Below are 26,886 nucleotides of genomic sequence, written 5' to 3' on the forward strand. Positions count from 1 at the left end.
GTTACAGCCTGCCACTGACCTCTAATGATTGGGAGGGGGGGCATTATTACAGCCTTCTAGTAATCATCATTGTTGGGAGGTTCTTATGACAGTCTCCATGTGACGAGACCACACCACTGACACTGATCAGGTCACGTCTAGCATAGATGTTGCTTTGTTGGAGTTAGCAGAGCCCTCGCCCCCTCGCTTACTGTACCTACCTAATTTATGAATCTATGAAGCCATTGCCTGCTTCTTGTTTCCTTATGGGTTCTTTTCCCATTGCCCACTAATGTAAGGGGATCTTTCTCCCATTGCCCACTAATGTAAGGGGATCCTTCTCCCATTGCCCACTAATGTAAGGGGATCCTTCTCCCATTGCCCACTAATGTAAGGGGATCTTTCTCCCATTGCCCACTAATGTAAGGGGATCCTTCTCCCATTGCCCACTAATGTAAGGGGATTCTTCTCCCATTGCCCACTAATGTAAGGGGATCCTTCTCCCATTGCCCACTAATGTAAGGGGATCCTTCTCCCATTGCCCACTAATGTAAGGGGGTTCTTCTCCCATTGCCCACTAATGTAAGGGGTTTCTTCTCCCATTGCCCACTAATGTAAGGGGATTCTTCTCCCATTGCCCACTAATGTAAGGGGATTCTTCTCCCATTGCCCACGAATGTAAGGGGATCCTTCTCCCATTGCCCACTAATGTAAGGGGATTCTTCTCCCATTGCCCACTAATGTAAGGGGATCCTTCTCCCATTGCCCACGAATGTAAGGGGATCCTTCTCCCATTGCCCACTAATGTAAGGGGATTCTTCTCCCATTGCCCACTAATGTAAGGGGATTCTTCTCCCATTGCCCACTAATGTAAGGGGATTCTTCTCCCATTGCCCACTAATGTAAGGGGATTCTTCTCCCATTGCCCACTAATGTAAGGGGATCCTTCTCCCATTGCCCACTAATGTAAGGGGATTCTTCTCCCATTGCCCACTAATGTAAGGGGATTCTTCTCCCATTGCCCACTAATGTAAGGGGATTCTTCTCCCATTGCCCACTAATGTAAGGGGATTCTTCTCCCATTGCCCACTAATCTAAGGGAGCATTTCTCGCGTACATATACTGTGGGGCAGCGGCTCTTCTGTGCGAAATCATGTACAGGTATGCAATTTCGTTCTTTCAGGTCTGCAGCTTGCACACGTGGCACAGCCAGGCGTCCTGCTCCGTTGAGACCCGACAATAATTTCCGAGAGAGCCAGAGCGGCGGCCTTCCTATGTAAACAAGGCAGATCGCCATTCTGTGACGAGGGAAGATAGAGATCCTGTGTTTCTGCTAAGCAGGAACATAGATCACTGCCTTCAGGGCCATCTTAATGCAAGGGCACTCCTGGGCACTGCCCAGGGGCCCCAGGTACATGGGAGCCCCACAATAATCTTGCATTTCATCATACTTGCCAACTGTCCCGGATTTGCTGGGACAGTCATGCTTTTTACTAAACTTTCCCGATATGGTCGTGTCCCGGGAAGTGTCCTAGAACCTGTACTGTGCCCTCCTGATTCCAGTATTGTGCCCTCCTGACCCCCCCTGTACTGTGCCCTCCTGATCCCACTGTATTGTGCCCTCCTGACCCCCCCCCTGTACTGTGCCCTTCTGCATTCCCCCCTGTACTGTGCCCTTTCGGTTGACTAGTCTTTGATTAATGGAATGTTTTTCTTTTGTAAAATAGATTTTATTGAAAGTACTAATGAATATATGTTTAATTCTATCAACAATTTATACTTTATTTCTTGAAAGTAGGTGTGTAGATTGGGGCAAGCTGGTGGGGCCCCAATGCATTACTTTGCCCAGGGGCTCATGATGCTATTAAGACGGCCCAGACTGTTTTCCTACAGTTAAAGCACCCCCCACACAGTTAGAAAGCACTCCCTAGGGACACATTTAACCCTTTGATTGCCCCTGATGTTAACCCCTTCCGAGCCAGGGTCATTTGTACAGTGACAGTGCATATGTTTTAGGAATGATCACTGTATTAGTGTTACTGGTCCCCAAAAAGTGTCAAAAGTGTCAGTTAGGTGTCTGATCTGTCAACTGCAATATCGCAGTCCCGCTATAAGTCGCTGATCGCCACCATTACTAAAACAAATTACCAAAAGCATGTAGCACAATACATATTGGCCTAAATTTATGAAGACTTTTTTTTTTTTTTTTTTTATTGGATGTGTTTTATAGCAGAAAGTAATAAATATATATATTTTTAAAATTGTTGGTCTTTTTTTGTTTATAGCCCAAAAAATAAAACCCACAGAGGTGATCAAATACCACCAAAAGAAAGCTCTATTTGTGGGAAAAAAGGACATCAATGGTATTTGTGTTAAAGTAACGCAGTGCCGTATAGCAAAAAATGGCCTGATCATTAAGGGGGTAAAACCTTCCGGAGCTGAAGTGGTTACACCACTGTAAAGGGTCACTGACTACCAATGAAAAAAAGGCACATTTCATTGACTACCAATGTAAGGAGTGACCTCTCCACTGACTACCAATGAAAAAAAGGCACATTCCATTGACTACCAATGTAAGGAGTGACCTCCCCACTGACTACCAATGTAAGGATTGACCTCCCCACTGACAACCAAATGTAAGGAGTGACCTCCCCACTGACAACCAAATGTAAGGAGTGACCTCTCCACTGACTACCAATGTAAGGAGTGACCTCCCCGCTGACTACCAATGTAAGGAGTGACCTCCCTACTGACAACCAAATGTAAGGAGTGACCCCTCCACTGACTACCAATGTAAGGAGTGACCTCTCCACTGACTACCAATGTAAGGAGTGACCTCTCCACTGACTACCAATGTAAGGAGTGACCTCCCCACTGACTACCAATGTAAGGATTGACCTCCCCACTGACAACCAAATGTAAGGAGTGACCTCTCCACTGACTACCAATGTAAGGAGTGACCTCCCCACTGACTACCAATGTAAGGAGTGACCTCTCCACTGACTACCAATGTAAGGAGTGACCTCCCCACTGACTACCAATGTAAGGAGTGACCTCTCCACTGACTACCAATGTAAGGAGTGACCTCCCCACTGACTACCAATGTAAGATGTAAGGAGTGACCTCCCCACTGACAACCAATGTAAGGAGTGACCTCTCCACTGACTACCAATGTAAGGAGTGACCTCCCCACTGACTACCAATGTAAGGAGTGACCTCTCCGCTGACTACCAATGTAAGAAGTGACCTCCCCACCGACTACCAATGTAAGGAGTGAACTCTCCACTGACTACCAATGTAAGGAGTGACCTCCTTACTGACTACCAATGTAAGGAGTGACCTCCCCACTGACTACCAATGTAAGGAGTGACCTCCCTACTGACTACCAATGTAAGGAGTGACCTCCCCTCTGACTACCAATGTAAGGAGTGACCTTTCCACTGACAACCAATGTAAGGAGTGTACTCCCCACTGACTACCAATGTAAGGAGTGACCTCTCCACTGACTACCAATGTAAGGAGTGACCTCCCCACTGACTACCAATGTAAGGAGTGACCTCCCCTCTGACTACCAATGTAAGGAGTGACCTCTCCACTGACAATTCTTGTAAAGAGGAGTGACCTCTCCGCTGACTACCAATGTAAGGAGTGACCTCTCCACTGACTACCAATGTAAGGAGTGACCTCCCCACTGACTACCAATGTAAGGAGTGACCTCTCCACTGACTACCAATGTAAGGAGTGACCCCTCCACTGACAACCAATGTAAGGAGTGACCTCCCCACTGACTACCAATGTAAGGAGTGACCTCTCCACTGACTACCAATGTAAGGAGTGACCTCGCCACTGACTACCAATGTAAGGAGTGACCTCCCCGCTGACTACCAATGTAAGGATTGACCTCTCCGCTGACTACCAATGTAAGGAGTGACCTCTCCGCTGACTATTAATGTAAGGAGGATTGACCTTCCCACTGTTATAAAAATAAGATATGCTCTGGGGAGATTTTTACATGTATGTGAGAAGTGTCAGAATTGGCCCGGTATTGAGGTGGTTAAAAAATAATAAAAGAATAAAATTGTAAAAAATACAAATAATTACAATATATAATGTTTGGAATTTGTAAGTAATTTTCTAGCAAAAGAAAAAAAGGTGGTTAAAAAATAATAAAAAAAAAAACAAGGTTGTAAAAAATAAAAAAGCAAAAATGCAAATAAAAAAATTGTAAAAAATAAATAAAATTAAAAACTACTGACATCAGTGGTGTAATTACCATGATCACAAAGGTTGCACTTGGGACTGGGCCCTAGATTGGAGGGAATGCCCCCTTATTTATGACCATATAAAGGTATTTAAAAAAAAAAAAAAAGATGTAAAATATATCCAGAAAAACATAGATATGTACAGCAGAGGAGCAGAGAGGAAGCACAGTCCATGTAGAGTGGAACCCTAAGCCTCTCTGTTCGCTGTCAATGTCAATAAAGTTGTGACGTGTTGAACCCTCTCCCACCTTCTTCCGGTGTCTGCGGGCGAGGCATGCCGGGAGTTGTAGTCTCGGCGCTCCTCTGCATTTGTTCCTCTCCTGGCCGACACGTCGGGACCGCACGGAGCGGGCGATCAGGTGAGCTGGCGGGCCGGGTTGTATGGCGGGCGGGAGCGGCCCGGGGAAGGGGGAGGTGAAGGGGACCCGGGCCGGACTGTGATGGCCGCCGCTGTGGAATAGAAGCGCCTGGCTGGGGCCCGAGGCTGCCCCCCCCCCCCCACTGTTACCGGGGAGGTGTGTGGAGGCGCCTGGCTGCCCAGGAGAGGGGGTGAGCTGAGGGCCCCCCTGTGTCCTCACACGTCTCCTCACTGCGCTGGGCCCCCTCCAGCTGCTGAGGAACCACAAATCCCAGCATGGCCTATCAGAGCCCGGCTGGTGGGGGAGTGTGGGGCCCCTGAGGTGACATGGGGGGTGGGGGCCCTATAGTGAGGGGTACAGTGGGTGCAACGCCTCTCCCAGCCACAGGGGGAGCTGCATTCCAGGGGTGTCACCCACCATACAATCTGATTGTACAATCTCCTTCTTCCTCTCTATAGTACACATTGTATACAGATCAGGAGCTCCTCCCATTACACTGCATTGGTGGATCTGAGGCCACACCCATGTCTTGCGACGTGGGTATTTTTTCACGCGTTTCTGTTGCATGCTTCTCCTACGACGCGCATAGAGCGGCCCATGGGAGCGTTTTAGCCATGTTCCGATTTGTGTGTGTTTTGCCGCACGCAAAAATTGTAGGACAAATGCGGGGGGAAAAATGGAACGTGTCAAAACGCTCCTATACGCGCGCCAAGGGAAAAGTTGAGCAAAAAAAGAGCGCGGGGGAAAAAAGCGCAAGACGTGAACATGGCCTCAGATTCCATCAACACCCACCCCCCCATTAGCGGGACCCCAAATGCATGAAGCCAAGGGGGGGGGGGCCTTGGCTTTCTGCATTTGGGGTCCCGCTAATGGGGGGGGGGTGGAATTGGAGGCCATGTTCACGTCTTGCGCTTTTTCCCCCCCCGCGCTCTTCTTTCACTCAAGATGTGAACATGGCCTCAGATTCCATCAACACCCCCCCCATTAGCGGTACCCCAAATGCTGGAAGCCAAGGGGGGGGCCCCTTGGCTTCCTGCGTTTGGGGTGCCGTTAACGTTAGGGCCTCACTTTCAGGCCTCGTTCATAAAAGGCGGTTCGAAATCGCGGCGGAACGCACAGGGTGCTTTTGTTCCTAGTGTCACCCTCAGACGCGGTGCGATTGCAACACACGGCTAAAAATTCACGTGAAGCTCGTCCCCAAAAAAAAGAGCGGGGAGTGTGTTTTGAGGCGACAGACGCGCATAGGGAAGCCCGATAAAGCGAATAGGTTGCACTGTGCATGACTCCTCTTTCTGTGTAAGCTCCGCCCCCTCACATCGAATTGTGTGCATAGGGCAGCCTGATAAAGCGAATAGGTTGCACTGTGCATGACTCCTATTTCTGTGTAAGCTCCGCCCCCTCACATCGAATTGTGTGCATAGGGCAGCCTGATAAAGCGAATAGGTTGCACTGTGCATGACTCCTATTTCTGTGTAAGCTCCGCCCCCTTACATCGAATTTGACATCGTGCGTCCGCGCTTGACGTCGCGCGATTTTCGAAGCTGCCGGTCGGTGACTTCAGGTGCGACTTGGCTGACATCTGTGCGACTTCATGCGCTGATATCCAAGTCGCACCTGAAAATCGGCAAAGGTAGTGCAGGAGCCGTGTATTATTAATTTCTTTTTTTTTTTTAATCGGCACCACAAAGTAAAGAATGCACCGATTGCCAAAAATAGGGCGCGAGTTGGAGCTGTCAAATCGCATGGCAAGTCACACCAGTGTGAACGGGGGGCTAAATCGCAATTTTTAAAATTGCGAGCGCGAACACTAGTTTGCTGGTCTGAATGGGGCTGGAAGATCATTCAGTATTTATTGTTTTCTGCAATAATAATAATAATAATAATTTTTTTATTATTATTTTTTTATTATTATTAATAAAAAAATAATAATAAAAAAATAATTATTATTTTGGTACTTGTATAGCGCCGACAATTTCCGCAGCGCTTTACATATACATTGTACATTCACATCCGTCATATAAGTCTGTATTCCAGAGCTGAGACTAATGATTATTTTCATAATTGGTTAGTTGGGTGATTTATTGTTTAGACTAATTGATTAATCGGATACAATCTCTGGTTGAATATCTTATTTGCAATGTAAATATAAATAAGCAGTTATATGATTGGGGAACAAAATATCCAATCCACTGAGAATAACAAACTGAAGGGATCTACTATTGGAGGATGAATCTGCTACATATCACATTCAGAAATCAATAATTTTTTTTTATTTAACTGCTTCCATCCCGAGCCTATCCTGCCACTTCTCTCATACAAGTAAAAATCATCATTTTTTATTTTTCTGCTAGAAAATTGCTCAGAACCCCCAAACATTAAAATATTTATATATACCCTAGGGCAGGGGTCTCCAAACTGCGGCCCGAGGGCCAGATGTGGCCCTTTGCTAGCCTTTATGTGGCCCTTGGGGCACTATTCCTCCAACTGATATGAGGCAATATTCCTTCCACTGACACCAACAAGGGGGCACTATTTCTTCTACTGATATCAATGATGGGATACTATTCCTCCTACTGATAGTAGCCCTACTCCTACTGACCACCAACCCTAAGGACACATTTATTGTCACCGGTGCTGAGCCCGGGACATTTTCTGGCCACAATCCGGCCCTCCTAAAGTCTGAAGGACAATAAAGTGGCCCTTTGTTTGAAAAGTTTGGAGACCCCTGCCCTAGGGCAGGGTTTGACAAATTTGCTTGGAATCTACGAGCCAGCTAAAAAAGTTAGGAGCCAGAAAACGCGCCCCGTCCCGACGAGCTTGCGCGCAGAAGCGAACACATACGCGAGCAGCGACCGCGTATGTAAATGGTGTTCAAACCACACATGTGAGGTATCGCCGCGATCGTTCGAGCGAGCGCAATAATTCTAGCCCTAGACCTCCTCTAACTCAAAACATGCAACCTGTAGATTTTTTTTTTAAACGTCGCCTATGAAGATTTTAAAGGGTAAAAGTTTGTCGGCATTCCACGAGCGGACGCAATTTTGAAGCGTGACATGTTGGGTGTGAATTTACTCGGTGTAACATTATCTTTCATAATATTAAAAAAAATGGGGATAACTTTACTGTTGTCTTATTTTTTTAATTAAAAAAAGTGTCATTTTTTCCCAAAAAAAGTGCACTTGTAAGACCGATGCGCAAATACGGCGTGACAAAGTATTGCAACGATCGCCATTTTATTCTCTAGGGTGTTAGGATAAAAAATATATATAATGTTTGGGGGTTCTAATTAGAGGGAAGAAGATGGCAGTGAAAATAGTGAAAAATTACATTAGAATTGCTGTTTAACTTGTAATGCTTAACTTGTAATACCAACGGCTCACCACCAGATGGCGCCAGCTCACACATCTGGTGGTAATAACTTGTAATACCAACGACTCACCACCAGATGGCGCCATGGCGACCTGGGATTTGTCGAGCCCTGTATCTGAATGATGGGTGCAGCTACAGGCATCATTCAGATATCGCCGTCTTCAGCCGCCGATTCTGTGCATGTTAAGAACGATCAAAGCGGTGGTTCCGCCGCTTGATCGTTCTTATAGGCAGCGGGAGGGGACGACCTCCCCCCGCCGCCATCGGGGGCCCGTAGAGCGAATCAGTCGGCGCTGCCTGGAAAGCATAGAGATGACTGGTGACCAGATGGTCACCAGTCATCTCTATGACCGTCAGAGGCCCGGGCGCGGCGTTATTACGTTGCACCCCGTACCCGGAAGTAAACAAAGCCGCAATCGCGGCTGTCGGCATGTGATCGGTGATTTTATTTTTATTTATTTTTTTATTTTATTTTTTCACCGATTTCATGCTTGTAAGCCTGGAGGAGAGATGCGGGGTCTTATTGACCCCACATCTCTCCATAAAGAGTACCTGTCACACTGATTCCTATTACAAGGGATGTTTACATTCCTTTGTAATAGGAATAAAAGTGATCAAAAAAAAAAATGTAAAAATAAGTAAAATAATTTTTAGTTTATTTTTTCAAAACGCCCCTGTCCCCGTTATCTCACGCGCAGAAGCGAACACGCATGCAAGTCCTGCCCACATATGTAAACGCTGTTCAAACGCCACATGTGAGGTATCGTCGCGTGCGTTAGAGCGTGTGCAACAATTCTAGCACTAGACCTCCTCTGTAACTCGAAAATAGTAACCTGTAAAAAATGTTAAAGCGTCACCTATGGAGATTTTTAAGCACCAAAGTTTGGCGCCATTCCATGACATGTTAGGTACCGTATTTATCGTCGTATAACACGCACCCTAACTTTAAGAGGGAAGTTTCAGGAGAAAAACCTTCCACAGCCCCCTGCATATAACACGCAGGCACAGTTTACCCTTTATTTTCAGGGTAAAAAAGTGAGTGTTATACGCCAATAAATACAGTATCTATTTACTCAGCGTAACATCAACTTTCACATTATACAAAAAAATTGGGCTAACGTTACTGTTTTGTTGTTTTTTTAATTCATGAAACCGTTTCCCCCCCCCCCCAAAAAAAGGCGTTTGAAAAAAATTTTGCGCAAATACCGTGCGAGGGGTAAAAAAGTTGCAATGACCGCCATTTTATTCCCTAGGGTGTCTGCTAAAAAAAATATATAATGTTTGGGGGTTCTGATTAATTTTCTAGCAAAAAAATTGTGATTTTTACATGAAGGAGAGAAGTGCCAAAATAGGCACTGGTTAAAAAAAAATACATATTTTTTTTAGTAGACACCTAGGGAATAAAATGGCAGTCGTTGCAACTTTTTATGTCATGGTATTTGTGCAGTAATTGTTTAAACGTGTTTTCTTTGGGGGGGGGGGGGGGGGGGAAATGAAGTAAGACTTTTTTTTTTGTATAATGTGAAAGATGAAGTTGCACTGAGTAAATAGATACCTAACATGTCAGGCTTTGAAATTGCGCACACTTGTGGAATGGCGCCAAACCTTGGTCCCTAAAAATCTCCATAGGCGACGCTTTAAACCTTTCTACAGGTCACCCGTTTAGAGTCACGGAGGAGGTCTTGAATTATTGCACTCGCTCAGTTTGCGGCGATACCACACATCTGTGATATGAATGCCGTCAACATAGGTGGGCGCAACGTACGTATGTATGCGTTCACTTCTGAGAGCGAGCATGCAGGGATGGGGGCACTTTAAACAAAAAAAAAAAAAGTTTCATCACTTTTATTCTTATTACAAGGACTGTAAACATCCCTTGTAATAGGAATGGTGCAGGACAGGTCCTCTTTGTGGAGAGAAGTGGGGTCTATAAGACTGGAAGGCTGGAAAGAAATACTATCTCAGCCTTTCCAGCTGAGAACACGGCAATGTTTACTTTGGCTGGGCGTGACGTCATAATGTTGCACCTGGGGCCTCCGAAGGTCATAGAGACTGCCGGGGACCATCTAGTCACCGGAAATTTCTGTGCTAAACTTCAGGTGCCAGTGACTTGTCCTCAATGATCCACTGTGGGGGGAAGTTCCTTCACTGACTGCGCAGGCGCAAACTTCCTGACGGAAATCTCCGAACCTCGCCCGGCATCCAGGCTCATTCTTTAACATCCCCGTGGATTGGAGGATGTTAAAAAAAGAGCCAGGAGGCCTAGCGAGCGAAGCGAGCCGCCCGAGCGCAGCGAGGACGTGAGGCCGACTGGCCACTTACCTCAAAATCCACGTCGCCCTGGATGCCAGCCGCCGTTCGGGGATTTCCGTCAGCAAGTTTGCACCTGCGCAGTGCTTGAAGGAACTTTCCCGATAGCTGGAACCATCTCAGCGCATCAGTTTGCGCATGCGCTGGAACTTCCAGGACACCTGGAACCAGCACGGCAGATCACCGGCAGATTCCTTCTCCGACTTGCTGATCGCATGGGCGAGCTGGTAGAAGAACCAGACTGCGGTGGGGGGGGTGTTTCAACCGCTTTTAAAATAATCAAGCGCCCAAACAGCCGCTTCGATGGTTTAGGGAATCGCCGGCTGAAAAGAATATCTGGATGATGCCTGCATCTGCTCCCATCATTCAGATATTACCAATCAAAGTCCAGGATGATGGCCTTGGAAGGGCTAAAAGAAAAATTACACTTTTTTGACACCTTTGGATCAGTGCTAATATATATACACTGGCTAGGAAGGGGTTATAATTGAGGGGCTATTAAGGAGTTAACTATGTGCTGCTTTTACTTTACCATCTGCTTGGTTTTTCCTCCCTGCTTTTCAGGGAGAAGAAACAGACAGATCGCTGTTCACGGCACTGTGTTTGTAAACATAACTCTGTGTGTGATTGGATACAGTCGATCAGCAGGTCTCAGCCAAAATCATTGGCTGAAATCAGCTGCCAAACTCCTGCTGTGTCCAATCAGGGCAGGGGGCGTGTGCAAGTGCACCCCAAACCCCGGAGGCAAACCGGCAACTTGCATGTACATTGCCATGCCTGCACCTGCTGCCCACTTGCTTGCAGTATGGTTTGCTATGGGGGGCACTGGAAGAAGAGGAGGCGGCACATAGAGTGCAGGCGGGGGACCCCAGAAGAGGTCACTGAACAGGTAAGTATAACATGTTTGTTATTCTAATTTAAAAACAGACGTTTACAATCAGTAACACCCCCCCCCCCCCCCAATATACTTGCTTCCACCTTCCGAGGATGTGGTGGCGATATTCCTCACTGGCCACTGTCATCTCTCCGTGAGCTGAGTTTTCTGCCTTTTGATTGGCCAGTGGGGGGGTGACATCATCACACGGTACTACCCTGTGACCTCACACTTATAGATTCTCCTTACTGAGACATCGGAGTTTTAGTGTTAAAAATGGCGCTATTAAAACGCTCTCCATGCATCTCAATGGACCCTTTCACACTGAGTCCTGCAAGCAGCATCTTTGGAGCAGCTTTTGGGCGCTGAAAAAACTTTCACTGGTCTCCCTCCAGATGGAGGGGGGGGGTCATTGTGCTTGCTAGGTGAAGGCAAATGTACTTGAGGTTACATGGAAGCCAACAATCGCCTTGTCAGACACAGGCTGGCCATAGATGATACCATTATCACAATCGGTGTTGATGGGGTGGGGAATGCCTCCTGCTGCGCTTTTCTATTCTGCCGGGGGGGGGGGGGGGGGGCGCGTAGGAAGCATTTCCGCCCTGCAGAATGCATTTATAATAATAATATTTATTATTATCATTCAAGATTTATATAGCGTTAACAGTTTGTGTGCAGTGTTTTACAACATGAGGGAAGACAGTACAGTTACAATACAATTTAATACAGGAGGAATCAGAGGGCCCTGGTCGTTGGAGCTTGCAATCTAAGAGAGAAGGTCAAATGATGCAGAAGGCAATAAGTGAGAGGGATGAGCTAATGGAGAAATTTGAAATACAGTTGTTAGGTGGAGGCAGGATAGGCTTCTCTGAAGAGTTGAGTTTTCAGGGATGGCCTAAAAGCCGACAATGTAGGAGATGGCTGTACAAATTGGGGTAGGGAGTTCCATAGGGAGAATTTTTTTTTCTTTTTTTTTACTAGTAATGGCGGCGCTCTGTGATTTTTTTTTTTTTTTTTTTTGTCATGACTGCGATATTTTACGGCAGACACATCGGACACTTTTGACACATTTTTGGGACCATTCACATTAATACAGCGATCAGTGCTATAAATATGCACTAATTACTGTATAAATGTGACTGGCAGAGAAGGGGTTAACACTAGGGGGCGAGGAAGGGGTTAAATGTGTACCCTGGGAGTGATTCTTACTGTGGGGGGAGGGGACTGACTGGGGAGGTGACTAATGGTTGTCCCTATGTACAAGGGACACAGCATCGGTCTCCTCTCTACCTGACAGGACGTGGATCTCTGTTCACACACAGAGCTCCACGTCTCTGGCTCTGTGACTGCCGATCGCAGGCGATTGGCAGACATCGCGGCTGCCAGGCACACGCTTCGGCACCTGTGTGATGCGGCGCGTGCACCCCCCCCCCCCCAGTGGCGCGCAGCCGGAGGCCATATATAGATGGCCTCCCGGCAGATTAGAGCCACCTTGCGGCCGTAAATAGTCAGTCACCGGATGGCTAGTGGTTAACTTGTTGGGTGAGTGGCAACCAGTGGTGGGATTGGCAGAGAGGGGTAGCCGACACTGAGCAATTGGTAAGGTGGATGAGTCTGGCAGCAGCATTCATGGACTAAAGGGGGGGGGTGGCCTATGTAAGGGTAATCCAGTGAGGAGGGAGTTGCAGTAGTCCATGTGAGAGATGACCAAGGAGTAAATTAGAAGCTTGGTGATGTATGTAGAAAAATCTGACAGGCTGGTTGTACCCAAGTCAATCAATCGGCCTGCCCATACGTGGTTCAAATCTCGGCCATTCCCTGCTGAACTGTCTACAGCCAGCTCTTCACACAATCCCAGCTGCTGTAGGCACACACACGTACAGGGGAGACATAGGAGGTGTAATGGATCTCTGATGTCTCAGTAAGGAGAACCTGTCACTATCAGTAGGAATTATGTGTAAGACCCCCTCCCCCCACTGTCACCAACATGTGACATACATCAGTGGCAGTAGAAAGGTTAAACATACATTATGTGGGTATTTTTCACTGTTGTCACCATCTTGAAACCCACCATGAGAAATGCCACACAGCCATTGCCGGAGTGCATGTGAATGAGAGAAAGTAGCTGTAAAGAAGCTGCAGGAGATTACAGCACAGAGATGCAGTAAAGGAATTTAACCCCGTCCTGACCACCTCCTAATGGCTCTTTAACCACTTCAGCCCCGGAATAATTGGCTGCTCAATGACTGTTCCATTTTGATTTGATTTGGCACTGTGTCGCTTTAATGTGTAATTGCGCAGTTGTGCGACACTGTAACCAACCAAAATTTGATGTCCTATTTTTTCCCACAAATAGAGCCTTTTTTTTGGTGGTATTTGATAATCTCTGCAATTTGTATTTTTTGTTCTATTTATTAAAAAAAAAAAAAAAGGCCACAATTTTGAACCATTATCACAATAGGTGGGGGGGGGGGGGTAATGCCTCCTGCTGCGCTATTCTAATCTGCCAGCGGGGGGCGCAGGGAGCATTTCTGGCCTGCAGAATGCAATTATAATATTAATAATAATAATAATAATAATTTTTATTATTGTACAAGATTTATATAGCGCCAACAGTTTGTGTGCAGTTTTTTACAACATGAGAGAAGACTAGAGGTTGACCGATATGGGTTTTTCTCTGGCCGATGCCGATATTTAGAAATCGGGGCGGCCGATGGCCGATATATGATGCCGATTTTTGCGGGCCGATATATATATTTTTTTTTTTGGTGGAAGTGGCTCATGGCACTAATTGGCACTGGAAGAAGGCACTGATTGACACTGGCAGGTGGCACTGATTGGCACGTGGCACTGGCAGGTGGCACTGGTTGGCACTGACTGGCAGGTGGCACCAATTGGCACTGGATGGCAATAGTTAGCACTGGTAGATGACACTGGTATTGGCACTGGCAGGTGGCACTGGACAGCAAGTGGCACTAATTGGCACTGACGCAAAAAAAATAGTTTCAGGCTCTTGACAATCGTCTTTTATAACCTAGGCCATCTTTATGTAGAGCAACAATTCATTTTTTCAGATCCTCAGTTCTTTGCCATGAGGTGCCATGTTAAACTTCCAGTGACAATTGTGAGAGGATGAGAGCGATAACACCAAATTTCACACACCTGCTCCCCATTCACAGTTGAGAGTTTGTAACACTAACAAGTCACATGACACCGGGGAGGGAAAATGGCAAATTGGGCCCAATTTGGAAATTTTTACTTAGGGGTGTACTTACTTTTGTTGCTGCGGTTTAGATATTAATGGCCGTGTGTTGAGTTATTTTGAGGGGACAGAAAATTGACACTGTTTTACAAGCTGTACACTCGCTACACAACATTGTAGCAAAGTGTAAATTCTTCAGTGTTGTCACATGAAAAGATAGAAGAAAATACCATATTTATCGGGGTATTGCACGCTCCGGCGTATAGCGCGCACCCCTAAAGTGGACCTGACATTCCTGGGGATTTTTTTTTTACTACTTACAGTTTTGGTGTCTTGCGCGGCGGCCTCGTCCGTCTGCGGCTTCGGGTGTCCTCTTCGTCGGGTCCGGCGTTTGTCTGTGACTTCGGGTGTCCTCTTCGTCGGGTCCGGCGTCCGTCTGCGGCTTCGGGTGTCCTCTTCGTCGGGTCCGTCGTCCGTCTGCGGCTTCGGGTGTCCTCTTCGTCGGGTCCGGCGTCTGTCTGCGACTTCGGGTGTCCTCTTCATCGGGTCCGGCGTCCGTCTGCGGCTTCGGGTGTCCTCTTCGTCGGGTCCGGCGTCCGTCTGCGGCTTCGGGTGTCCTCTTCGTCGGGTCCGGCGTCCGTCTGCGGCTTCGGGTGTCCTCTTCGTCGGGTCCGGCGTCTGTCTGCGACTTCGGGTGTCCTCTTCGTCGGGTCCGGCGTCCGTCTGCGACTTCGGGTGTCCTCTTCGTCGGGTCCGGCGTCCGTCTGCGACTTCGGGTGTCCTCTTCGTCGGGTCTGTCTGCGGCTTCGGGTGTCCTCTTCGTCGGGTCCGGCGTCCGTCTGCGGCTTCGGGTGTCCTCTTCGTCGGGTCTGTCTGCGGCTTCGGGTGTCCTCTTCGTCGGGTCCGGCGTCTGTCTGCGACTTCGGGTGTCCTCTTCGTCGGGTCTGTCTGCGGCTTCGGGTGTCCTCTTCGTCGGGTCCGGCGTCTGTCTGCGGCTTCGGGTGTCCTCTTCGTCGGGTCTGTCTGCGGCTTCGGGTGTCCTCTTCGTCGGGTCCGGCGTCCCGTCTGCGGCTTCGGGTGTCCTCTTCGTCGGGTCCGGCGTCCTTAGGCTGGGGTGTCCTCCCCGCTGTCGCTCAATCCCCGCTTTCCCGCGCCGAGTTTGAACACTGCGCCAGCATATACCGTGCGCAGTACACTCGGGCAGGCTCGGCCCCTCTCGCGCTCACGACCTGGACGTCCAGGTCGTGGAGAGGGGCCGAGCCTGCCCGACTATTCACGAGTGTACTGCGCTCGGTAGATGCCGGCGCAGTGTTCAAACTCGGCGCGGGTATCGGCGTATATCGCGCACCCACGATTTTGCCCTGATTTTCAGGGCAAAAAAGTGCGCGGTATACGCTGATAAATACGGTATTTACAGAAATGTGAGGGGTGTACTCACTTTTGTGAGATACTGTGTGTGTGTCCAACTATCTTCGGGTGTTTTTGGAGTGCAAGAAGAAACCGGAAGGATAATCGCACAAGCGGAGGAGAATATGGAGCGCATGCAGATAGTATCCTGATCAGGATATGAGTTGGGGACCCCAGATCTGTAAGGTAGAAGTGCTAACCACTAAGCCACCGCTGATTCCAAATTGATGTAGTTCTGTCCTTACTAGAGAGTAAGGATGAGCTCTGGCGTGTTCGCGTAGCACACGTGCAGAGCCCGCCAGGAAGTCTGCGCTGCGCTAATCGCAGTCAGGGAGACAATGTCCCGATGCTCGGCTGCAGAGATGGGGAAATGTCTCCCTGGTTGTGATTAGCGCAGCGCCGTGCACACTTCCTGCACGTGTACTACGCGAGCACGTGCACTACGCGAACACGCTGGAGCTCATCCTTACTAGAGAGTAGGGAAAGCTTGCATTGTTGGTGGGCATTTAAGCCCTCCAGGCCCAGCCTCATTGATTTTATTACTCGTGGTGATTAAACAATTAATGTGGGTAATGACCGTTAAGTGACGCTGTTTAATTCATTGGAGATAATGAAGTGGATGCAAACAGCTGTCAGTGGGTTGGGTTTTCCTTTACGGTAATTGGTTAATCCCGGTATTTCGCACTTAAATACTAAACCATTCTTCGTGCCTTCCCACTTGTACACAGTAATTATTGCGAACGCGGTTTCTACTTAGTCATTTGTAATGAAAACTCTCCTGCTGCGTTTTGATGACATCCTTGTGGTCGTGTTTCAGTTTGGTTTTATGTAATTGCAGCGTTTCCACTGACATTGGTGGTCACGGGGGCCTACTTGGGATCTTTTTGACTTTTTTTTGTTTGTATAAAAAGTGTTTTTAAAGGAAACCCAGTTATAAAAAAAAAAAAAAATGGAGGCGGGGATTTTATTTTGAAGTCTCTTTCTGGATAATGCTAGTTGCCTGGCTCTGTCATGCTCCATGCCCTCTTGTTTTAAATACTTTAAAGGGTATGTAAAGGAAACCTTTATTTTTATTTTTTTAAATAACAAACATGTTATACTTGCACTGTGCAGCTCGTTTGGCACAGAGTGGCCCCGAACCTCGTCTTCTGGGGTCCCTCGGCGGCTGTCTCGGCTCCCCCTTGCAAGAACTCATCACCTTTATGCGAGCTTGCATGGTGACGAGTTCTTGCAGGCGCGCTACTGTGATACAGCCGGCGGCCATAGCCACTCATTGTATCACTCGGCCCCGCCCCCTGTCATTGGATGTGATTGACAGCAGTGCCAGCCAATGGCTGCGCTGCTTTTTCAATCAACCAATGAATGAGCCGAGAAGCTTGCGCATTCACGGGGTGGGACTTTTGAAGGGTCACGTAAGTAAATGCAGAGATGTTAATATAGACTGTATTAAGGTGAAAAAACATGTACCTTTACAGCCCCTTTAACCACTTAAGCCCCGGACCAAAATGCAGGTAAAGGACCAGGCCCCTTTTTGCGATTCGGCACTGCGTCGCTTTAACTGACAATTGCGCGGTCGTGCGACGTGGCTCCCAAACAAAATTGGCGTCCTTTTTTTCCCACAAATAGAGCTTTCTTTTGGTGGTATTTGATCACCCCTGCGGTTTTTATTTTTTGCGCTATAAACAAAAATAGCGACAATTTTGAAAAAAAAACTATTTTTTACTTTTTACCATAATAAATATCCCCCAAAAATATATTAAAAAAATATATATTTTCATATTACTGGGTTTAGTAACCATTTAAGGTAAAAAAACCTTCAGCCCTGGTTCACACCAGTGCAGCTTTGAAATTATGCCACTTTAGCGTGATTTTAAAGCTGCAGATCGTTGCGATTTGCACCTCCCCTGTTTTTTTTTTTTTTTTTTTTTTTTTTTTTTTAATTGTGGCTTGCAACTTTGTTTAACTATGCACATCATAATGAAATCCCAAAAAAGTAGTGCAGGAACTTTTTTTTTTCAAAAGTTGCAATAGTTTCAATGGTTCCATTGCTGGCAATAGGATGCGACATTTTGTGCGATTTTTAACTATCAATTTTCATGACAAATCATACCAGCGTGAACCAGGGTTCAGTGTGCTGCTTAGCCACAGACCCCAATACTAACCTGAGCATTATCAATATGCAGCGATGTGCAGCGGCTCTATCTTCTCATTGGACAGAGAAGCCGCAGCAGGAGGCTCTGGCTGCTGTCAATGAGGAAGGGGCGAGGCTGAGCAGCTTGCTATAGGGGCACTTGGCGGGGGTTGGGGGGAGGGGGTAAAGGAGCTGACAGCGCCATCCGTGGACCTTAGAAGAGGATTGGGGCTACCTTGTACAGTGGTTTTGCACAATTAATTATAACAGGTTTGGTATTTTAAAAACATGCAAAGCTTTTTACAATCCCTTTTAAGCATAGATTTTGTGCCTGCATGGGATTCATGGGTGTTCTGTCCATTCACGTGCAAGCATTCAGACGCAGCCACTGGTCCCAATTTGCCAGGCATGTGGGTGACCTGTCAGAGTCAGAAATTCAGCATTAGAGGCTCATGAGTTCATTTATAAACAGGTTTCCTTTAAGATCTTTTAAAGCTGTAGAGTGCCAGAACTCCACCACAATAATGAAAGCAGCTTCATTTGGCACCTAGCGCATAGCCGAAGGCTAGATTGGCTGCTTGTTGTTTTGGAAATGGCTTTTTGGCGCATTTTGATATGTTTGAATACATTTCGAGGGAGCTGTAATGGGACTGCTATCTGTGTTTTGCCGTTTACAGTATATAAATGTAACAATTGCCTTCTTATTTGGTACCTTTTTAGTTTGATAAAGTATGAAGGCAAACAAAAATATATTTTTAGTTTTGGACAGAGAGGAGCTGGATTAGACCCCACTGTCAGTTTGTATTGCTGTCTGTGCATAATAGAGGGTAAATCTTCCAATGGGGACGCTAGTTCTGCTGACCTGGGGGCCCTAAAATATTTTCTTTATTTGCAGAGATTTTCTCTCGCTTTATGGCATTTTTAGGGGATCGACCTGTTAAATTATTAGATTGGATTATTTATTTATTTTTCACTATGTCACTGGACCAATATTATATTTGTTGATTTACATTTTCACTTATTTTTCTGAGCGCTGTTTAATATCACATTTGGCACCTTATTTATAATAGGTATCACTGTATTTGCATATTAACTATTTTTAGGGGATCGATTTATGGCATTTTTATTTTCATTTTTTATAATGGTGGTGTGACTGCGACATTATGGCGGACACTTTTGACACCATTTTGGAACCATTGTCCTTTATACGGCGTTCAGAGCTATAAAAATGCACTGTATACTGTGTACATGACACTGGCAGAGAAGGGGGTTAACCACTAGGGGGCAATTCTAACTGTGGGGGGATGGGCTACCAGTGACACATTGATCACTGCTCCCAATGACAGGGAGCAGTAGATCAGTGTAGGTAGAACAGGGAAATGCCTTGTTTACATCTCCCCGTTCTGCCGCTCCGTGACACGATCGCGGGTCGCTGGCGAACATCAAGTCCGCGGGACCCATGGTCGCGGAGCACGCGGCAGGGCAAGCGCGCCCACAATTCTGCGATTTACAGGCGACGTACAGGTACGTTGCTTTGCGCAGCCGACGTATATCGTCATGCAGCCGTCGGCAAGCGGTTAAAGGGTCACTAAAGGAAAACATTTTTTTTGCTGAAATGACTGGTTTACAGGGTATAGAGACATAAAAGTTAACTGATTCGTTTTAAAAAATATTAAAAGTAGATAAAATTCAATCATATAATGTGCCTCTAGTTTCACTTTCACTTTTAAACTGGTTTCATGTTTCTGTGAAGTAAAGAGACACGCAGAACAAAATCAAACAAATCCAGGGCAGTGTTTTGTTTTTAAAATGAATCTGATTGGTTCTGGGAAGTTTTAGACACACAGTAATGACAGCTTAGACCACAGTGAGAAAGCTCCCAGTACTGTGGTTATAAGGAAACAGACAACCAGGAAGTGTGGAGATCACAGCAGAATTACAGCCACTTCAAAGCAAAAACTAACAATGAGGACATGAAACCAGTACTGCAGTAAGGTAAAGGAAGCTATTTAGATAAAAAAAAAAAAATCCTTTAGTGTCCCTTTAAGTCTCATAGATCAGAACAGGTGCCTTTTGAAATCAATGGGCTGCAATTTGTCATGCAACTTTGTGTCCAAAGTCGCACTAGTGGAGCCTAAAGCTCACGTAAAAAATATTGCTTTTACCAAAACGTTTTGTATGTTGCCTGGATCTGTGTGTGATCTGAGGTCCCAGTCTCCTGTAGATGTGTCATTTTTTCTGTAATGCTCAACCAGGAACCCAGCTTACTAAACCGTCATACGTTTTTTTACCAGGTGGTGTTAAAGTTTTAAAAGATTTAGTAGTGAGATCGATCCTACTCATCTCGGATCTTCAAAGATGAATCATAGCAAGAAGTGTGAGTTGCATGTGTCACGTTTACAGTAAATGTCAGTAGAAACCCTTTTCTAAAATGAGGACATTTGACTTTTTTTTTTTCCTCTCCATCTGAGTTTACACCTTTAAAATGACTTCTCTTTTAGTCACTTATACCCCTCAAACGTGCTTCCACAACACATGTATTTTGAAGCATGCTGAAATGTATTTTGAATGGCACATCAGTGCACAGTGATCACAATAGATCTGTGTTTATAGTGCAGAACAACAAATACATGTGAATTGCTAAATCCAGGACTCTGATTTCACTATATCTGGTCTCCCACAGTACACAGAACATGGAAATGTAATTATTTTACTAAATATATACTGCTAAATATCTTTTCTCATCAGCAGTATATAGCAGTCTTGTGACTTCTATCAGTGTCTGGTTAAAGCTTGTAGTAGGAGTTTTCATTCTCCCACGATTGTCCTGAGGCTGCATGACCCCTGACTTTCTGTCTGGACAGCGCTGATTGGCCCTGTGCTGATCACATGCACTCTCCCAAGAAATAAAAAAAAATACTCGGCAATACTCGCCAAACTGAGCAAGGCTCTGTACTATCAGGAGATGAATTTAATTTTTTTTTTTTTTTTTACGATTAATCACACGGCTCTACTCGTAGGTTACAAAGCTCCCTGTGAATGGCTATGCAGCGCTCAGCCCAACTGATTTTGTTCTGAGTGGGTCTGGAAGTTCTCATCCTGTTGCCAAAGCACAGCGCTGTATACTGTATCTACACATCGCGTATAGCAGGGACATCTAATACAGGGTTTGACAAATTTGCTTGGAATCTAGGAGCCAGAAACGCACGCCGAGCTCGCGCGCAGAAGCGAATGCATACGTGAGTAGCGCCTGCATATGAAAGTGGTGTTCAAATGGTTATCCCCTGACCGCGTCCCTCTAGTGACGAAACGTTGGGAGGAACGACTTTCTGACGTCACCTCGTTGTGCGCAGGACCCGGAAGATACGGGCTGCTGATTTGAAGAGCCGGCCGGCTCGATTTGTATTTTATATGCCTTATCTCACTTCTATATAAGTGTGCATTTTTTATGTTTATTAAATTTTTAAGGGTTTTACGCTATGCTAGTCCCTTCCTTTTTTTTTTTAATGTGGTGCATCCTGGATTTCTACGTTGTTTAAAACCTCTTCTATGCAATTTTGAACCACACTGAGGTATTTTTGCTACCAATAGAGACCCGAGACTGGGATATCAACCATATGCGCATATTGATCTCCTATAATTAGAGATCACGTCCATCTGGTAAGCGGCAGTGTTATTTTTTTGGTGGAGGCACTATCCAGTCAGCACTTTTTTTCCTGGACCATTGGATTTGTTGAACGCTGGGGATATTTAAGTTTATATGGACACTCTGCATACATTTTTATTATATTCACATTTTTTGCCTTTGACGCTTTGTTAATGGTATTCCTAAGTGTTGTTTTTTTTTTTTTTTTTTAGGAATTAACCCCTTCTTGTTATCCTATTGAGGTCTCACAGACCTATTTTACAGATATCATTTTTTTTTACTCAGTCGGTGTTTCATAATTTTAATTGATATTTATCTAGGACTTCATTATCACTAGTGTCACATTTTAGCCTACAACAGCGCAGCTCTTCCTTTGACCAACACTGATCATTGTATTCTGAAAGCAGAGAAGGTTCCTGATTTGTCAGAATACAATCCCACAGTGGGAGGGTTCCCCTATGCACATTGAATGTGTGGATGGGGGAATCGGGGGAATTTTTCTTTTTGTTAAACCTGCTGGTTGAATGAAGAAAAAAGCATTATTTATGGGACGCATTATATCATATGGGCCAGTGTGTGGCTGTTCTCTCTTCTGGTTGTTTCATAGATGGAGAAGGTCAGAGTCGGGGAATCTCCTGAGATTTGGATGGAGCTTCCCTTTCTGTGATGGTGTAGGGTTGGAAACCGGCCCAGATACTGCATAACCTGAAGATCAATACAAACAAATTTATCTGGGTGTCACTCTAGGAGATTAGCTAATTATCTAATTCATAAACTGTAGTAAAGGAAGGTGTGGTTCAAGTTAAATTACTTTATAACTCCCGTCTGTATGCCGCCCTAAAAGACTGGGGTTGGTTTTCCCAGATATAAAGTTTAGACCATTCATACAAACATTGATTACAATTACATGAATGGTGAAGAGAGGAGTATTAGAAATTGGGACTGGGGAAATTAAAGATTAATTCCTCGATTAATCTTTAATTTTTGTTGATCGATCAAAATTCTTGACGTCACCGGACAGCCTGGACAGTGATACTTGCCCTGCTGGATGCGAGCAAAACTGCACCCATTGGATTGAGGTACCTTTGCATATGTGGAGCAGGAGGATGCATCAGGCTCCATCAGGGGAAGGGGGCAAAAATAACCATCGTTTTCCTGTCCTAAGCAGTTTTGTGCAGACAGTTCTTTGTGTATCGGCAACATCTGTTCCGTGCGAAAGACTGTTCAGTTCTTCAGGGTATATTGTCAATAAAATGCGATCATGTCGGCTTCCAGAAAATGTAAACACTCTGGTATGTTTGCGTGACGGGCTAAAGTGATGCCTACTATAAAGTGAATGACAGTCAATATACTAGATGCGTTTTACAATTAAAGTTAAACTAACTTTCTACGTTTTTTCTTAAAGTGGAGGTTCACCCGGAAATAACATTTTTTTTACCCTTAGATTCCTGCTCATTTTGTGAAGGGGAATCGGCTAGTTGTTTTAAAATCGAAGCTGTACTTACCGTTGTAGAGAGCGATCTTCTCCGCCGCTTCCGGGTATGGGCTGCGGGACTGGGTGTTCCTATTTTGATTGACAGTCTTCCGACAGGCTTCCGACGGTCGCATCCATCGCGTCACGATTTTCCGAAAGTAGCCGAACGTCAGTGCGCAGGCGCCGTATAGAGCCGCAGCGACGTTTGGCTCCGTCTGAACCCTTTCGGAGGACTGTCAATCAAAATAGGAACGCCCAGTCCCGAAGACCATACCCGGAAGCGGCGGAGAACGGTAAGTACAGCTTCGTTTTTAAAACAACTAGCCGATTCCCCTAGACAAAAATGAGCATCAATCTAAGGGTAAAAAATTTTTTATGGGTGAACTCCCGCTTTAAAGTTTAAGAAAAAATTACTTACGTCAGTGCTACAGTTTGAATTTAAATTGTATTTGTGTGAAGTTAAGTTATGGATTGTGGAAACCAAGTAGTGTCGGGTGATTGTATATAGTGTATACCACATTTACCACTGACTAATGCAGAGTTGCAATGCAACAAAACGCCGGAAAAAAACGCTGAACGACCGACGCTCAGGTGTGAATGCAGCCTTAGAGATCGATGTTCTCCCGCCGCTTCCGGGTATGGGCTGCGGGACTGGGCGTTCCTACTTGATTGACAGCCTTCCGACGGTCGCATACAGTGTGTCACGAGTTCCCTAAAAGTAGCCGAACGTCGGTGCACAGGCGCCGTATAGAGCTGCACCGACGTACGGCTTCTTTCGGCAACTGGTGACGCGCTGTATGTGACCCGTCGGAAGGCTGTCAATCAAATAGGAACGCCCATTCCCGATGATCATACCCGGAAGCGGCGGGAGAACATCGATCTCTAAAACGGTAAGTACTGAATTTATTTTAAAATAAACACCCGATTCTGCTTCGCATAATTGGCCTAAATCTAATGTTAAAAATTTTTTTGGGGTGAACTCCCGCTTTAAAAGTGCGCGGTGTCGGTTGGGCAGTGCGCAGTGTCGGTATGTAGACCGAAAAAACAGTACATGTCGGCAGTATGATAATAGGTGAGTCGGCAGTATGCTGGATTGAATGGTATATACTTGTTTTTAGGGTGAACCTCCACTTTAGGGCTAGTGAAATCCCAAAATTCAGTATCTCCGAAAATTTTAATATTAAATAAGTCCAATTAAAGTTTTGATTGAAATGTTGGCTTATTGTAAAGTCTGTCCATGTATAGTATGCACTCAATACTTGGTCGGGGCTCCTTTTGCATGAATTACGGCACCAATACGGCGTGGCATGGAGGTGATCAGTCTGTGGCACTGGTGAGGTGTTATGGAAGTCCTGGTGTCTTTGATGGCGGCCTTCAGGTCTTCTGCGGCGGACAGACAAACACTCAGACAGGCTCTGGAACGAAGTGTTCCCAGTGCCACGCACCTCCGGCCACATGAGGTACTGAAGGGAATTCTTAAGGCGTCAGCATACCAAGACATTTTGGACAATTTTATGCTCCCAATTTTGTAGAAACAGTTTGGGGACGGCCCCTTCCTGTTCCAACATGACTGCGCACCAGTGCACACAGCAAGATCCATATAATCCAATGAGTTCAAAGGAGAAATGGACAAACGAGCGCCCAGAGGCGATTCAGTTCGCATGTGCAGCGCTATATAAGTTTTTCACTCGCGCACTCATTAGGCTGGCTCCTGTATTGTTAGGCCAACCTTGCTGTATTTGACAACAGTTGACTTGCGCGGTCTACTTGCTGTCCCTTGTGTTTAGTAGGATGTGTGTCTTGTGGGTGAAAGGTCTCCTTTGTAATCTGTGTACGTGACCGTCACACATTTTGGTGGAGATTCCTCCAAACATGAGGTGAGCTTGTTTGGATTTCTTGCGGACTCGTCATTCAGCAATGTAAAGTGGTGTGTGGCCTTCTGAAGTGAAGTCGTGTGACCTCGTAGGCCATGAAGACTGTTACACAGTGGTACCAGTCTGTTAGTCATACATGTCTAATGCCTGTCTGATATCCATGTACCACAAGGGTGCCAACATCTAGGGCAATTGCTGTCATTCTGCTATAGAGTTTTACTTTTTATTTCTGATCTGGCATAGTGAACTTTAAATTTATAAACCCAAAAAATAAAAGGAAATATTACCTGTAATTTCCTTTTTTTTTTTTTTTTAAATATAAATTATTGTGACTCCAGACCGTGTTTTTTTTTTTTTTTTTTTAACCAAAAATAGGTAGAATACGTATCGGCCTAAACTGAGGAGAATTTTATTTTCATATTTTTGGGGGATATTTATTATAGCAAAAAGTAAAAAATATTGCATTTTTTTTTTCAAAATTGTCGCTCTATTTTTGTTTATAGCGCAAAAAATAAAAACCGCAGAGGTGATCAAACACCACCAAAAGAAAGCACTATTTGTGGGAAAAAAAGGACGCCAATTTTCTTTTTTATATAAATAAATAAAATCTTTTCTCCATTCACATAGAGATAATCACGGGTAGGCTTCACAGTTTCTGATCACTGTGGTAGCCAATCAAAAGTTACCACCGTGATCAGGTGACCCGGAATCGGTCATTCCGGGTCCTGATCGTTGGTATAGAGCAGGGATATGCAATTAGTGGACCTCCCAGCTGTTGCAAAACTACAAGTCCCATCATGCCTCTGCCTCTGGGTGTCATGCTTGTGGCTGTTAGTCTTGCTATGCCTCATGGGACTTGTAGTCGTGCAATAGCTGGAGGTCCGCTAATTGCCTATCCCTGATATAGGGCCTGGGGTGTTCAGTGAAAGATTTTACATAAAAAAACGTTGACCATTGTAAGGAGCCCTGTCGGTGGTAAATGGTTTGTCTCATCCCAGTAACTGCAAGAGGGCTTCTGCCGTCTAAAAACAGACTTGCTGGCCATATCGCCAGATAATGGAAGAAAGCCAGTAACAAAGAAAAACGAATGCACGCATCACATCTCAATTGGCGAGCTGTAATATCAGGCGCCGTTTCCACTTGTCCTACGACTTGGGACTGCAAAGTTGCATGACAAGTCATACCCCATGATTTCCAATGAGTACCGTTCATATCTGTGCGACTTTAAAGTAGTCCCTTCACTATACTTTGGTCCGACTTTGATGCGACTCGGTCCATAGACCTCCAGAATACCCAGCCATTGCTTCAAGTTGCGGCAAATTTGTGTGACTTTTGGGTCGCAATAGAGGAAACCTAGGCTAATGTTTGCTTTTGGGTTTAATACGGCTCTAAAATCCTGTTTTATTTTATCCGTCGCTGAAATGAGGCTTGTAGTGGGAGTGTCTGTGGGGGGGGGGGGGACATATTTATTGTAGAACTCCATGTCTCTGGTGTTGGAGAATGCAGTGCAAGGAGCCAGAGTGCGGGGGGGGGGTCCTATACCTGGAGGATCGGCTGATCTCAGTGCTTTGGTATCTGATTTCTGTTGTAAATGTCTCCTATTTAGAAGAGGAAATTCACACATCAGATAAGAGATTAAGTCATGCTTTATGTACGTTTCCTTTCATTCATATTTTCTTAGAGATGCATTTTATTGTGCTAAGCACATTTTCTAAGGGCTCATGAGGGCTTTTGAGCTCCTTTTTCTCTGCCTGGAAACTCCCCTCCATGTTGGCCAATGTGTCCTGCACACTATGGCTTTTTCTGGAGTTTACAGGAATTTTCTCTTAAAGGGGTTATAAAGGTAAAGAAATGTTTTTCCTAAATAGCTTCCTTTACCTTAGTGCAGTCCTCCTTCACTTACCTTATTTATCGGCGTATACCGCGCACTTTTTTGCCTTGAAAATCAGGGCAAAATCGTGGGTGCGCGGTATACGCCGATACCCGCTTTCCCGCGCCG

The 26,886-nt window shown here is 45.6% G+C and overlaps 1 protein-coding gene across 2 annotated transcripts in view; it reads left to right on the forward strand.

Moving 5' to 3' along the window:
• The first annotated feature begins 4,484 nt into the window (after nucleotides 1-4,484).
• Nucleotides 4,485-26,886, forward strand: part of FOXJ3 (forkhead box J3) — a 66,524-nt gene continuing 44,122 nt past the window's right edge. Inside the window, exons 1-2 of one of the 2 annotated variants that reach the window (XM_040326275.1) lie at nucleotides 4,485-4,600; nucleotides 20,188-20,270. The gene's annotated coding sequence lies outside the window, so the exon portion shown is untranslated. The remainder of the gene's footprint in view (nucleotides 4,601-20,187; nucleotides 20,271-26,886) is intronic. The other variant, XM_040326274.1, reaches the window with a different exon arrangement.

The sequence above is a fragment of the Rana temporaria genome, chromosome 10 (genome assembly GCF_905171775.1).
Source record: "Rana temporaria chromosome 10, aRanTem1.1, whole genome shotgun sequence".
In the NCBI taxonomy this organism is placed as follows: domain Eukaryota; kingdom Metazoa; phylum Chordata; class Amphibia; order Anura; family Ranidae; genus Rana; species Rana temporaria.